Here is a 12,625-nt window from a genome sequence, read left to right as displayed (position 1 = left end):
ACAGTGGGATCATCACCGTCCTCCCACACCAGGTGGAAAAGGTACGGGTTCGAATACCGTCGATGAGACGAGGAACATGTACGGGCTGTTTTTCCACTCTGTCGCTGAGTTAGTCGGTCTCAAGCGTAGATAGCAATGTTTTTTTTTTTTTTTTCCCTCGAGGTTTTTCGTCCAGCAAAGCAGGGAATTCGACCAATGAACGCACACAATTTACAGATGCAATAGACATGGGTAGATGAAATAACTTTGTGTGACCCTAATAATTAGTTTTTTTTTTTTTTTTTTTGTTCTAATGAAGCTATTACAACAAATAAGAAGGTAATTTATCGTCAAGATAGAAGAACTCTTTATTGCGCACATGCCGTACACAATACCCTTCACGGCTACAAGCCAGGGGTTAAGCCTAGGTATTTGATTAAAATTTAATGCTCTGCACTGATGCTGAATGAATGAATAATCTCCATTTTTGTGATGATTTATAAAAGTTTATCTAATAAATAAGGTTAAAAACAAAAGTTTCACAATTAAAATAAAAAGAGTCTGAGTAATATATTTCTGCTATTCGTTTCTATTGGTAGAAAGTTGAGAACCGCTTATACTGTAAAGTGTATGACTGCCACAGGCTGCTGACTAGTAAATGTATATTTTATGATTTTGTTGGTTGATCTATTTGTGTTTATGTCTATACTGGAAACCCTTGAATTTATTTGTTTATTTTAATTTTGTTTTGTTTGTTTTTATATCTGTTTTGAAAAGGCATTTTTTCTACCTGGAAAGGTAGGGTTTAAGATTATAACTATTTGGGATTTTTTTTTTTGAGATTAACTAGATCTAAGTAGAATTTTCATTTCATTAAATTGGAATACTGATTAATTTTTAGTTTGCTAATTTTAGAGTTGTAGATAAATTTTGTTTATTTACTTTAAGTGGGTTATAGTTCAGTTCTGATTAAGCCTGAAGACAAGGTTCCTCGTTCAGAGTAACCGCGAAATGTCACAAACCGTACATTGAGGTGGTAAAATTTCATAAAAATCTTAACTCAGTTTCACACAGAATAACAATTTGCTTTCAAGTATATGAATCAGATAAATAACGTTTTATTTATTTTGTTTCACCAAGTATTCTTTGCTTACAGCCAAGTAGCAACCTTACGAAAATGGGTTGAAAATCTTCACCTGGAACTTTTATGCTTTTAGTTAGTCGGACAGCGAAAGGTAATACAACTAAATTTACAGACAGATATTGCATATAATAAAACAAAATAAAATAAAAACCATTACAAGTTTATTTAATAACCTTGATTATAATTTGATATTGTATTTCGATAGCTTCTGGGTTTACATTGTGACGATCTTTCAGCAGCATTACAAATATGGTTTCAATTTAATTCCATAAAAAAATTACCCAGAAAGACATTGCTCAGATTCTTTCTTTATTTCAATCGCGACATTTCTGTCCTGCAGTTTATTTACTATATGATCTTTTGCAACGGTTCATTGCGATGTGTAAACATCGGATGCTTTTAGCGACCTTTGTGCATCTAATCAGTCCTTTGCTCAAGATCCTTGTATAACGTTGATACGATGGACAGTTGTAGACTATCCATCGGAAGCCTCTGTAAGTCAATGTGCCCTTGCAGAACAAGGAATCGGTGGCTGAAACGTGCTCCCAGAAATAGGAGTTTCATAGTTGGAGTGAGGGAAGGGAAGTACAACAAAAATAGGGATTAGTTCATGACGAAATAAAATATGTGTATGATGCGTCTGATGTTTATACATAACAATAAAACTGTGGGTTGGGTTACTGTATCCAAGTTTACGTTCCCAATAAATAAAATAAAATAAACACTACTGCATAAACCGTTTACAGTGAGAGGAGACGGAGAGAGTCGCGTTGGTACACCAATCATTTATCATTGACAGAAATAAAATACATCATGCTAGCCTTCGGTGAATCGATACCATCTGGAATCGGGACATGTCGAATCGTAATATTTTTTTCTGCGAAACACGAAAGACGTTTTTGAACTTATTATTTTCACTCTGCAGATATAACTATTCGCTGTACGTCCGTAGTACTAAAGCTGCCTGTAGTCCGCATTCTTTCGACCGTGGTATCTAGGTCATGTTCAATGAGCCAAAACGGTGACGTCATATTTCTTTACCAATAGCAGTCACGATTTACTGACCCACGTTGTAGGTTTCTAGTAGCGAAATTTTGCGCGTGACAGGTGGAGCAGTGGCCACGTGCGTGCCGAACGGGGTAGGCTCAGAACGTCACTAGTACTCGAAGTAGTGAGCGAGTTTTAGTGCTTGTCTTAAAGCGCACGGAGTGAATCACCTTTGGAGTCTGTGAACATGTGTGATTAGTTCGTGAACGCACAAGAAGATTTTTGTTTCGGTTCATCTCTTAAATTTTAAAGGGTGTGCAGCCCTCTGGTGTGTGGGTGTGTGAGTGCGAGTGCGGAAAAAAAATACCAGCCAATACGTAAGTTTGAAGCATTTTTTAAAAAATAATATGCTCCATTATATGGTTTTCACTGCCATTATACCCCTAAATTAACTGAATGCGTTGAATAATAAAAAATATATACTTTTTTAATGATATTTTTTGGTTTAAATGTTATATATTTTTAATCTGCTGAAGCACTCTTTTGTTTTTGTTCCACCGAGACGACTGTTCCAGTTCTGCTATCAGCCATTGCTTATTTAGAGGTCGAAAGTTATGTTGTAATACTGAATATTTCGGGATTGTTGTTTTCAATGATCGTTTTTGTAGCTTGACCGCCTTCTATTTTTTCTATCAAAAGGCGCAATAATTAACATCATGGGTACGGGATTTAAATTATTGATCTTTTGATATATCCGAACGTAAGTTTAAAAATTGTAGAACTTAATTAAAAGTTGAATAAAATTCAATTGGATTGTAGTTTCGTGCTCTGCATCCGAAGTTGATTTCCACATTTAATTTCTTATTAATTTTAAGAGTATCTTAGGATTCACTGTTTGTCGTAAGTGCTATTGGAATGAATATAAACTGCAAATATACCGCACTTCACCAAAATAGGTCGCATTTGTGGATAGAATGACCGTCTTTTAGTTAAGAGCAGGTTTTGTTGTGTGCATTTACGGACTTCAGCGTCGGAAACCTGCAGTTTATTCATCTTTTCTCTGTGAAAACGAATTTCACTTTTCATTTCTGTCTTCTCTGCTCAAGACTCGGAATTTGTAATATTGCCAAAATAATGTTGAGATAATGGGCTCCCAAACACTAGCAATAATTTGAATATTTAAATGCGATCTCTCTTATTTAGAACGGCGTTTACATCAGATCGTCTCCATTAGTCCCAACTTCGAAGTTTGTACGAAAGATTACATCAACAGTGATCACTAAGAAAATGCAATATAGATAGATAGCCAGTTCATTGGGCACGCTAGCTCGTTGAAAAGAATTTACAATTCTCTTCGAGAGAATTTTTCGAATTTTTATATGAAATACATTCATTAGTATCCAAATAATTAAACGTTAGATTGTGCTGATTTGAAAATTCTTTATTAACGTTAATTACAGCAGTGCAGACCTCGTAATGACATACGAAACAGTTAAAAGGATTTTGCCTCAATTTATAACCCTAATAATTGAGTACCATTTAGTACACTTTTATATCACAAACGATTTAAAGGTAACTGCCATTCGTTACTGTTAGGAATTCCGATTCGGCATTCAATTTTGCATACATGTGTCCCATTTAATCAATGGGAAATGCAAACACATTCAGATTGTCTTCTTTAGATCTCTTTTTTCAGAATCGGAATAGTACAGAACTTATAACGTCATTAATCTCATAGGTTAATGAAGTCAAATCTTAATCCCATGTTTCTAGACCCTTCATTCCGTACTGAATCTTCGCAGATAGAGCAAATGATAGCTTAGCTATTATTTCTCCTCTCTCACACAGCATGGAACGGGAGTGCATTCGATTAATTGTCGGCGAATTTGAGAAATACTGCTGTTGGGGACGAAGGAACTGGTGGTATAATTGTTCGATTTCTGATGATGATTGCCTGCTTTTTTTCTGTTGGATTTTTCATTCCTAAAATAAAGAAACTGACCATGATATACATAAAATCTACACACACACACGTTTGACGCGTTATGGCCTTAGTTGGCCAAAAAATTAGAAACCATTATTTAATATCTAGTAGGGCCACCTTTTCCCCGAATTTCTACAGTCCGTACACACGTGGCATGGATTCACTAAGTGTCTGAGAGGAGTCTATCTCCAGATTTGACCATTCTTCCATAAGGATATTTCTCAGTTGCTGTACTGTGGTCGGTAGAGAACTGCGAAGCCGAACTGTCCTTTCCAGTATACCCCAGACGTTATCAATTGGATTCATATTTGGAGAATTAGGCGGCCAGGGTAGATGTTGGAAATCTTGCGAATGTTCATTGAACCATCCAAGTACAATTTTTGTGCGGTGGATAGTTGCGTCGACGTCTTGAAAGGATCCATCACAATCTGGCTGAAAACGAAGCATTGCAGGGTGAAGTTGATCCGATACGATAGAAGGTTAGTCATGGAAGTAACAAGTCCTTCCGACAGTATGAGTGGATCCAGTTCGTACCAACACAATATACCCCATGCCATGATACTACCACCAGCCCCTTGAGCGGTGGATACCAGACAGTCTAGACGCACGGCTTCATGATGTTCACGTGTCCAACAGTAACACCTCTCTGAAAATTGGAATGTTCACCTGTCTTCCCGGAAACCTGATCAGATCGGATAAGAAGCCCTAGGAAATCGTGCAGTATTTATATGATACCAAGGAACTTGTAATCATACCATGTAACTTACATTTGCATACCCACTTTTAATTATCTGTTTACGCCAACTGTAAAAGGCTTGTAAAGTTTTGACCAGTGATTACATATATTCTTACATGTAATGTATGGAACAAGTCCATTTCAGTACAAAAAGGAACTTAAATACTTTTCCCGAAGGTACTTCAGTCTGGTAAAACAACAACAGAAGTCATTTTGGCGGAAGAAGATCTTGCGAAAAGAATGGGAGTTCAAATCTTGCATCTGTAATAAGACTTTTTCCGAGGATGTTGTCTTGCCGATATTGTTGTTTCGTTTTTAATTTCCAATGCCTCTTGTCGTTGCATTCAACGACGAGAGTCGTACACGACTGTTAAATCGTTGGGCTCAACAGTCGTTGATTGCAGTTTTCCAATTAACTGCTTACTGTTTTCTTGTGATGGGGACTCCTCGTGACAGTTGTTTGTTGGGGCTTTTGGGAATGAGGCACAAGTTTGTAGTTTTCCAGGCCTGGGGGAACAGGCCTTCTTTGAGGCAGTGGTTGTATAGATTAAGAAGCACCTCTGGAATGGTATCGACGGCTTTCTTGACAATCTCTGGCTCCAAAAGATCAGAACCAGGAGACTTCTTGTTTCTAATCCTCATGGCAGCTGTTTCCAGTTCAAGTTTGGTGAAAGGTTCTTCTGTTGCAGTCGTGTAGTAGGTTTCATTGTCTGCACAGAGGGTTATCTGCTCTGGGGTAGAGGGGGCAAGATGGTCTTGAAACATGGTATCCAGATTTGCTCGTACAAAGTTTCAAAGTGTATTTGTAAGTTAATGGCGGCTTCCAGGGTGTCAGATGAGAGTACACAACCCTTTCACTCTTCTAGAAATTTGAAAAGAAAGACTTTTCCTTTAAAATCATGATACGATATTTTTTGACGCTGGGAGCTGAGTGTTTTCAAGCGAAATCTTGTTTCTCTTTAATGTGAAAATATTGAACAGCTTTTTCATCATTATCAAAAATTGGGAAAAGTTTTACGGGTTTAGAGGAAACTATTTTGGAAGTGTCACTGTATGAAGACGAGTAATGTTTTCTTCACCTCTTCAAAATGCGTGTTATCCATTTTAGCTAAAACCTTTGTTACCTTCAAATAATCTGTTAATACTGCATATGTATTGACATAATTGGTAGTAGCTCCAAGTATCTTGCAGTGGTGTTCTGCATCTGATAGTCATGAAAGGATCACACACCTTAAATAAATAAATAATCTTTGTTACCAGTAATGTACTTATAATTAGCTACAACATATAGCCAATTTTGCTTATCACGGCGACAAGGCCAGGAGCATTACAATATTGATTAAGAAGTATTAATTAGATAATTAAAAATTAGACGACGATATGTACAAATTTACGGAAAGCAATTAATAATTAATTAGGTATTTACAGTTAAACTCGTACAACTTTCAAGAAATCTAGCACAAACAAAATTTTGTTCTAAGTAGTTCTAATTTTGTTCACTTCAAATGAGCACTGCAGCTGATGTTTGTATTGCATTTCACAAAACTAAAAGGTAGTTCAGTTGAGTCCATTGATGTAATATATTTTCTGATATTTTTACATATTTATTCGCCGATAAGTATGTAACTGCATAGATTGATACTAGGGAGAGATGGGAATTGACTTGAAATCGTTCATCACGCTGTTAATAGGCACTTATAATCTAGCACAACATTTCATTTACTTGTAGTAATTTTCGAAGTGTTTTGCTTGGTATTTATTTGAGAATTTCATTTTGTGACGAGTTATAGTTATTACTAATGCGTGTAAGTTTATTTGCTTGCACTAGTATTGCTGCAAGTGCGTGAGACAGTAAGAACGATAGCAGAGGTGGAGGAGGAGGTTCTGTTTTAATAGTATCGAACTCGTTCTCAGTTGAGGAGGAAGGTGCCACTCACATATATCCAAAATATTTGGGACGTTTGTTAAGTCTATTAACATTTTTTATTGTATCATCGTACCTCTCATTGTTTACAGATTTGGCAGCCATGGGATGTTTAGTGGTTATGTCATATCGGTGGTTCTTGTCTAAGAAGGGATGGTACTCTTCTAGGTCGCCTATTTTAAGGACCAGTATTCTGTCGCAAATATTTGTATCTGTAGTGAGGGAGATGCCGAGGCCAAGATTTCCGCAGTATACATCATTGGGGTGGGGTTGAATATATTTGCTAGTCGTTTCTTCACCATTAACGTATAGTAGATGCTGTGCTTCTCCATCGTAGGCATTTGAAACTGTTAAGGGGAAGTGCCAATTTAATCGCCGAAACTGAGGTCTAGTACGGTTTCCTTAGGAACACATCCTGATGGGGGGTTCACCGGTCAACAACTTCATATGAAGCTGCGCTGCTTAAATTCAGTTTTTCTGTTGCCATGCTTCACAAAAATGCCTATAAAAAGCAACCATCGGTCCTACGAAATCATTTGGATATATTACCTCTATATCAGAGCAGCTAAAATTTAAAGCCTCTATTATAATATAGACTCGAAATCCTTATGTCCCTTCTAGGTAAAAATATGAACTTTTTGAACAACCCTAGTTTCCTTCCGGGTTCGTTTTCAGTTGAAAGCAAATTATATAGCCTTTAATCGTTCATAAAGGGGCGTATAACAACTCATTGTATTATTGATGTCAAAAATTTCCTGTAGAGGGCATCACCTACACAATGACGACTTTTTATTCTGGAGATTGTATTCTGCGCCGAATGGTTGACAAGGTTATTCACACACACACACACACACACACACACAAAGCCGAATGCGATAGTTATCTTTTTTCCATCTTTATTTTTTGTAGTTTTATTTTTCATTTATTTTTCCTTTAAATCTGCCTTAGGCTTGTTATATCGCGTGTTTTTATTTCCTGCCCTGCAACCTGTCCTGTTATCCGAGTTGATCAGCAAAGGAGAATGTCTTCAAGCTACTAAACATCTTTCTCGACACAGTTTCTAAAATAGCGGTTTTAACTAATTTGAACACTTGTATTAGTCCATTGCAGGTGTAATGGAGGCGATGCAATGATAGGGAAAGGATATAATACTTGCAGCATAGAAATGACGCTTTTATGGGCGAATTGTTGTAAGGACTACATTCCATCCACTGAATAAGAGTAGGGGGTAATTATGGAATCACAAATTACTTAAATTTGTTTATAAGCAGTTTTAGTATTTAGGTATTATTACTGAAACTTATAAAATCTATTTTATTAGTATTTTTAATTGTTATTTATATCCGTTTATTATAAATTGTATTTATAATTAGTTCCTTTACCTTCTTAATTTCTGTAATCAGCAAGGAAGAACTGTTAATCATAAAGCAATAAAAAGCAAACGCTTTCAATTTGAGTCGATATAACAGGAAATATCAAACCAAATACAAGGAAAAAACAACTAATGAACCATAACATACTCTACTCAGATTCCTTTTAGGCGCAATATACCAAATAGGTTAAAAGCTCTTATGAAAGAGGCAAATACGTAATTGATGTACACTATTATCAAAAGGTAAGAAGTTCTAACTGGAAATGATTCACTCAAAACTAACAGAGTGTAATCTGCACTTCTTTCAAGATGGCGAATAACGGTCCTGTTTCAAGATTGCAAGTAGAAATAAAAATATTCGCCCTTAGAAAGTAAAGGATCTCACACGAAATTTAAAATTTATTTGGGCCGGACTATAAGCACAAGATTTCTAAATGAGCAACGTTTACTATCGGAGTGGCTATTGTCTTGTTTCAAGATGGAAATTAAATTGAAATACTTCCATTACAATATCTTAGGACCTTCCCATATGTGATGCAAACTTGGCTTGACTCGAATTGGAAGCAAAGATTATTAGCGTGCACACACACACACACACACACACACACACACGTGTGAATGGTCTTAGGTACTTTTTGACAATGCTAATAACATCAGTTTTTTGGGGGAAATGTAGAATAAAGTCCTTGCGTCATTATGCTATTTTAATATTCATACTGTCCGAAAAAATTGTTTTATTAGGGCTACCAAAGTCCGAATGCGTACGTCACGCGTGTTATGCCCACAAATTGGGTGTGTTTAATCAATTTGCCTGTTTTTCTGGCAACTCGACCAGGCTTTTCTGTTTTGGCGACAAACTGGAGTTTCCTAAAGAAGAGGGGGAGAACCTTGTTTATCCACGCCTGAGAGCCACTAACTCAGACGCGGAAAAAAAGCCAGCCCATAAAAATTCCTTAGGCCGTTGATGGGATTCGAACTCGGACCTTTTCCACCCGGTGTGGGATGTAAAAGGCTCTTTTTCTGTACTTAGATATAAATCATAGACAGAGCACCATGTACCCTTCTTGCAGCCACACATTGTCGTGTATTATACTTCGTGTCTTTCTGTATCATAATTCTCAAGCGCTTCTCATCATGAACATGTTTTAGTTCCTTTCTGCCTAATTTACACGCCTGGATTTTTGTTTGGGTAAACAGATGCTACCAAATGCAATAATTAATACTACCAAATGCAGTACTTTGTATGTGGTGGCATTAAACTTTAGCTGCTATTTTGCAACCGATACTTACAGTCCATCCAAAACCTTTTGAAGCAGCATAGTCTGGTTCTGATCGTTAACCACCCTCCCAATATTTAAGTCATCAACAAACTTTGATAGCTGCCCCTGTATTTCCTCGTCTATATCATTTAGGAAGATAAGAAATGGGAACAAGAAAATAAGAAACAAGTAGAACTAGAAACCTTATAACAGTGCGCTTAATGATCTTATAAATGCAGAGTCGTTTTTTTTTCCGTTCAATACAAATCAAAATTTCCCATATGTATAATGTTCTTTTTACATTTTGCTTTATCTATGGTATTATATGTTGCTTTTGTAATTAAAATTGGATTTAGTTTACTTAGTGTTGGCGTTATTTAATCCTTTACAAATTTACATACGCTATGCGTTTGTGATGTCTATTTATTTTAAAATTTTAAAAGTATTTCGTTATCTTTTACTTGGATTTCACGTTGTGTATTTAAAGGAAAGTACACTGTTTACAGAGAATGCTTTGTCATTTATCGAACAGTTTGCGCTTTGTCATAGAACAGAGAAGAGGATTTCACGTGTTTAATTGGTACACTGAAGTGATCGAAACCCGGGAATATTCTTAAAAGAAAAAAGCCGTTTGATGGATGGATGTTTACAATTATAACAAAGGGTTGCACGGTAGACTCATTAATTAACGATTGTGAATGCCTGTGCCCATGGGAAATGTTAGGAATCTTTTAATAAGCAAGAAAATACAAAAAACTTAGAGAAAAGCTAGACCGCAGCTAAATAAACCGAATAATGAGAGTTGTTTAGAAGAAAGTTGATGCGTATTATAGAGAAATGCGGTGAACAAAAGGAGAATGTTTCGTTGTTTATCTATACAGAATTTGCCTATAACAAAAGAGTGGAGGTCTCGGAAGGAAGCGATAAAAACTGTAGGAGAAAGTGTACAGTGTTTACTAAAGGGTGTACATTGATGGTAGCGAGGTTGTTATCTGATCAACAAACTGAAAGTATGTCCGGCCTTCACTTATGCTTTCGGAATGCGGTAACCTTGGTAGACGTACTTTCTTTATAGCCATCATTTCAGCCTTCCACAATGACAACTCTCCACTGCAGTGCACTTTATGCGCTCACTTCGTAATTGCTTCTTTGTTTTTTAGAAACGATGGCTTGGATGTAGGCTACATAAAAGATGCATGTTACAAGGTTAGTTGAGTTAACAATTGCACTGGAAGCATTTTAAAAGGGTTCTGCGGGGTGCGTAGTTCTGTAGACTGCCGACAGTTCTTCGATGTGGACGAACTCAAGGTGAGAATGTTGTGTTAATCTCAACAGCTCTAACGGAAATATTGATTTTTATTCGCTGCTTAATATTGTACTTTGCATGTTTTGGGGATATTTATTGTTTTTATTCATTGAATATACTTTTAAGATTACTGAGGGATAGAAACAGTTGGCAGTCGCGTAATAATTTCAACTGAAATATGCTTGTAAAGTAGCTCATCTGAGGATGAGCTACTTTTGGTTTAATGACAAATATATGGTTAGAGATGCGACCGATTTCGTATGCACGTTCCATTTAAGGGTTTTTGAATGATTAGTTGTCTCTATATTATTAAAAATCCAACAGCTCGTAGTTCTCTGTATAAATGAAACTGTTTTCCAGAAGGAAACGTGAACATTAGTCATTAAGTATTTGGTGGTTAAGGTATTTGTTTATTCTTAGATTCTAATCATTTGCAGAAGAGGTGTCTGCAAGCTTGGAGGTGTTCTTAATTAAATATCAGGAGTTTATATTTGCTCATGTTATGAATGACGCTCAATAGTGAGACACATGAAAGGTTAAGAAAATATTTAGTATTTCGGCTAAGGGTTGTTATAGACATTGTTATGGCTAGTCTCCCGTTTAGAATTCATAAACCACGTTTAAAAATTTCAATATTTCCGCGTTGTGCACGAATAGCGTTCTTAGAAAAAAAATCGAGTCGTACTGTGTGTAGTAAACTGCATACGTAAGCAAGGTACCATGAATAAACAAGGACACACGCGGATATTGAAGTCATTGAGGAAGTTAAGGTACTTTGAACAGAGGGGGGTGTCTGTACGCATTTATGGATTATAACTGGAGCGGTGCTTCTACTCGAATCTTCAGTAAATAAACCGGTAAGCATGAAATAGGAACTGTAACTCGAGTTAAAAAGTGATCAAAGGAAACGGGAAGGTGCTATCAACCTTTCTGAAGAAAGCGAATGTGTGATTCTCTTGCAGGTTGAATAGATATGATAATCGTTCTTACTTAGGAATGATCGAAAAAAAAGAAGAAAACAGGAAAATTATAAGCTTCGCAGCCTTTTAAAAGAAACGGTAAATCCTTATTGATAAAAGGTATTTGTGGAGTCCAGGCAACGACTGTAAGAGAAAAGGGTATGTAAGTCCTTTGCTTAACTTCGTTCTACGGAATAAGTTACAGTTATGACTAACTAATATTGTATGTACGTTATTAATCAAAGAATATTTATTACAGAACGTGCTTCGAAATAAATGGACGTCTTTAATCGTGTTATGAATAAGTCACTTCGTTAGCAAATCTAAAGTTGTTATTTACTTGCGTTCAAATATTTGTGAATAAAAAATACTTCGAAAACTCCTTAGTTTTGATTTGTTTATTTACTTATTTTGCCAACTGCAGCTTTTATATTAAATGCACGCATACAACTTGTGTAAATTCCTGTCAGTCCTTGACAGTTACACGCTGTATGTGTCATGGAAGTAGTACAACGTTGTTACATGTTTTCCACCTTCTTTGAAGTGGAGTGTTTTATTTTCTAATGGTCTTTTCAATTCGGTACAACACTGATGGTTACAGTAGGTTGATCAGACGTCCCAGTGTCACGAAGGTTTCTTTTCTGGAGGCATAAATGTCCCATTTTTTCGAAAATTTAAACTTAATGGTTTACCATATCGATTTTATCACCTCCATTTTCAGGAGTTCGGTATCAAACTAGATCTATCAGATAGACTTTATAAAAGGCATTTGCATTTCTTAGTTATTTTCGGAAATTCATGAATCATCATTGAGAATCATTATAATTGCCCACACCATTGTATCCAGGTTGTGGCCAAGTTTCTATCTTGTCTATGCCTCAAACCTTTTGGAATGGCACCCAAAGTTCACCCAAAATTCACTGCTGAGTTAACAGTTGCCTTCTTTTTCCAGAGATGCTTGAGTTAAATTTGTAG

The 12,625-nt window shown here is 36.2% G+C and overlaps 1 protein-coding gene across 1 annotated transcript in view; it reads left to right on the top strand.

The window, feature by feature from the left end:
• The first annotated feature begins 2,262 nt into the window (after window positions 1–2,262).
• Window positions 2,263–12,625, top strand: part of LOC150088213 (protocadherin Fat 4-like) — a 415,241-nt gene continuing 404,878 nt past the window's right edge. Inside the window, exon 1 of the mRNA XM_090369387.1 lies at window positions 2,263–2,487. The gene's annotated coding sequence lies outside the window, so the exon portion shown is untranslated. The remainder of the gene's footprint in view (window positions 2,488–12,625) is intronic.

The sequence above is a fragment of the Mastigoproctus giganteus genome, chromosome 3 (genome assembly GCF_048544385.1).
Source record: "Mastigoproctus giganteus isolate SK-2022 chromosome 3, ASM4854438v1, whole genome shotgun sequence".
Taxonomy (NCBI): domain Eukaryota; kingdom Metazoa; phylum Arthropoda; class Arachnida; order Uropygi; family Thelyphonidae; genus Mastigoproctus; species Mastigoproctus giganteus.
This window is presented reverse-complemented; position numbering and strand designations above follow the sequence as displayed.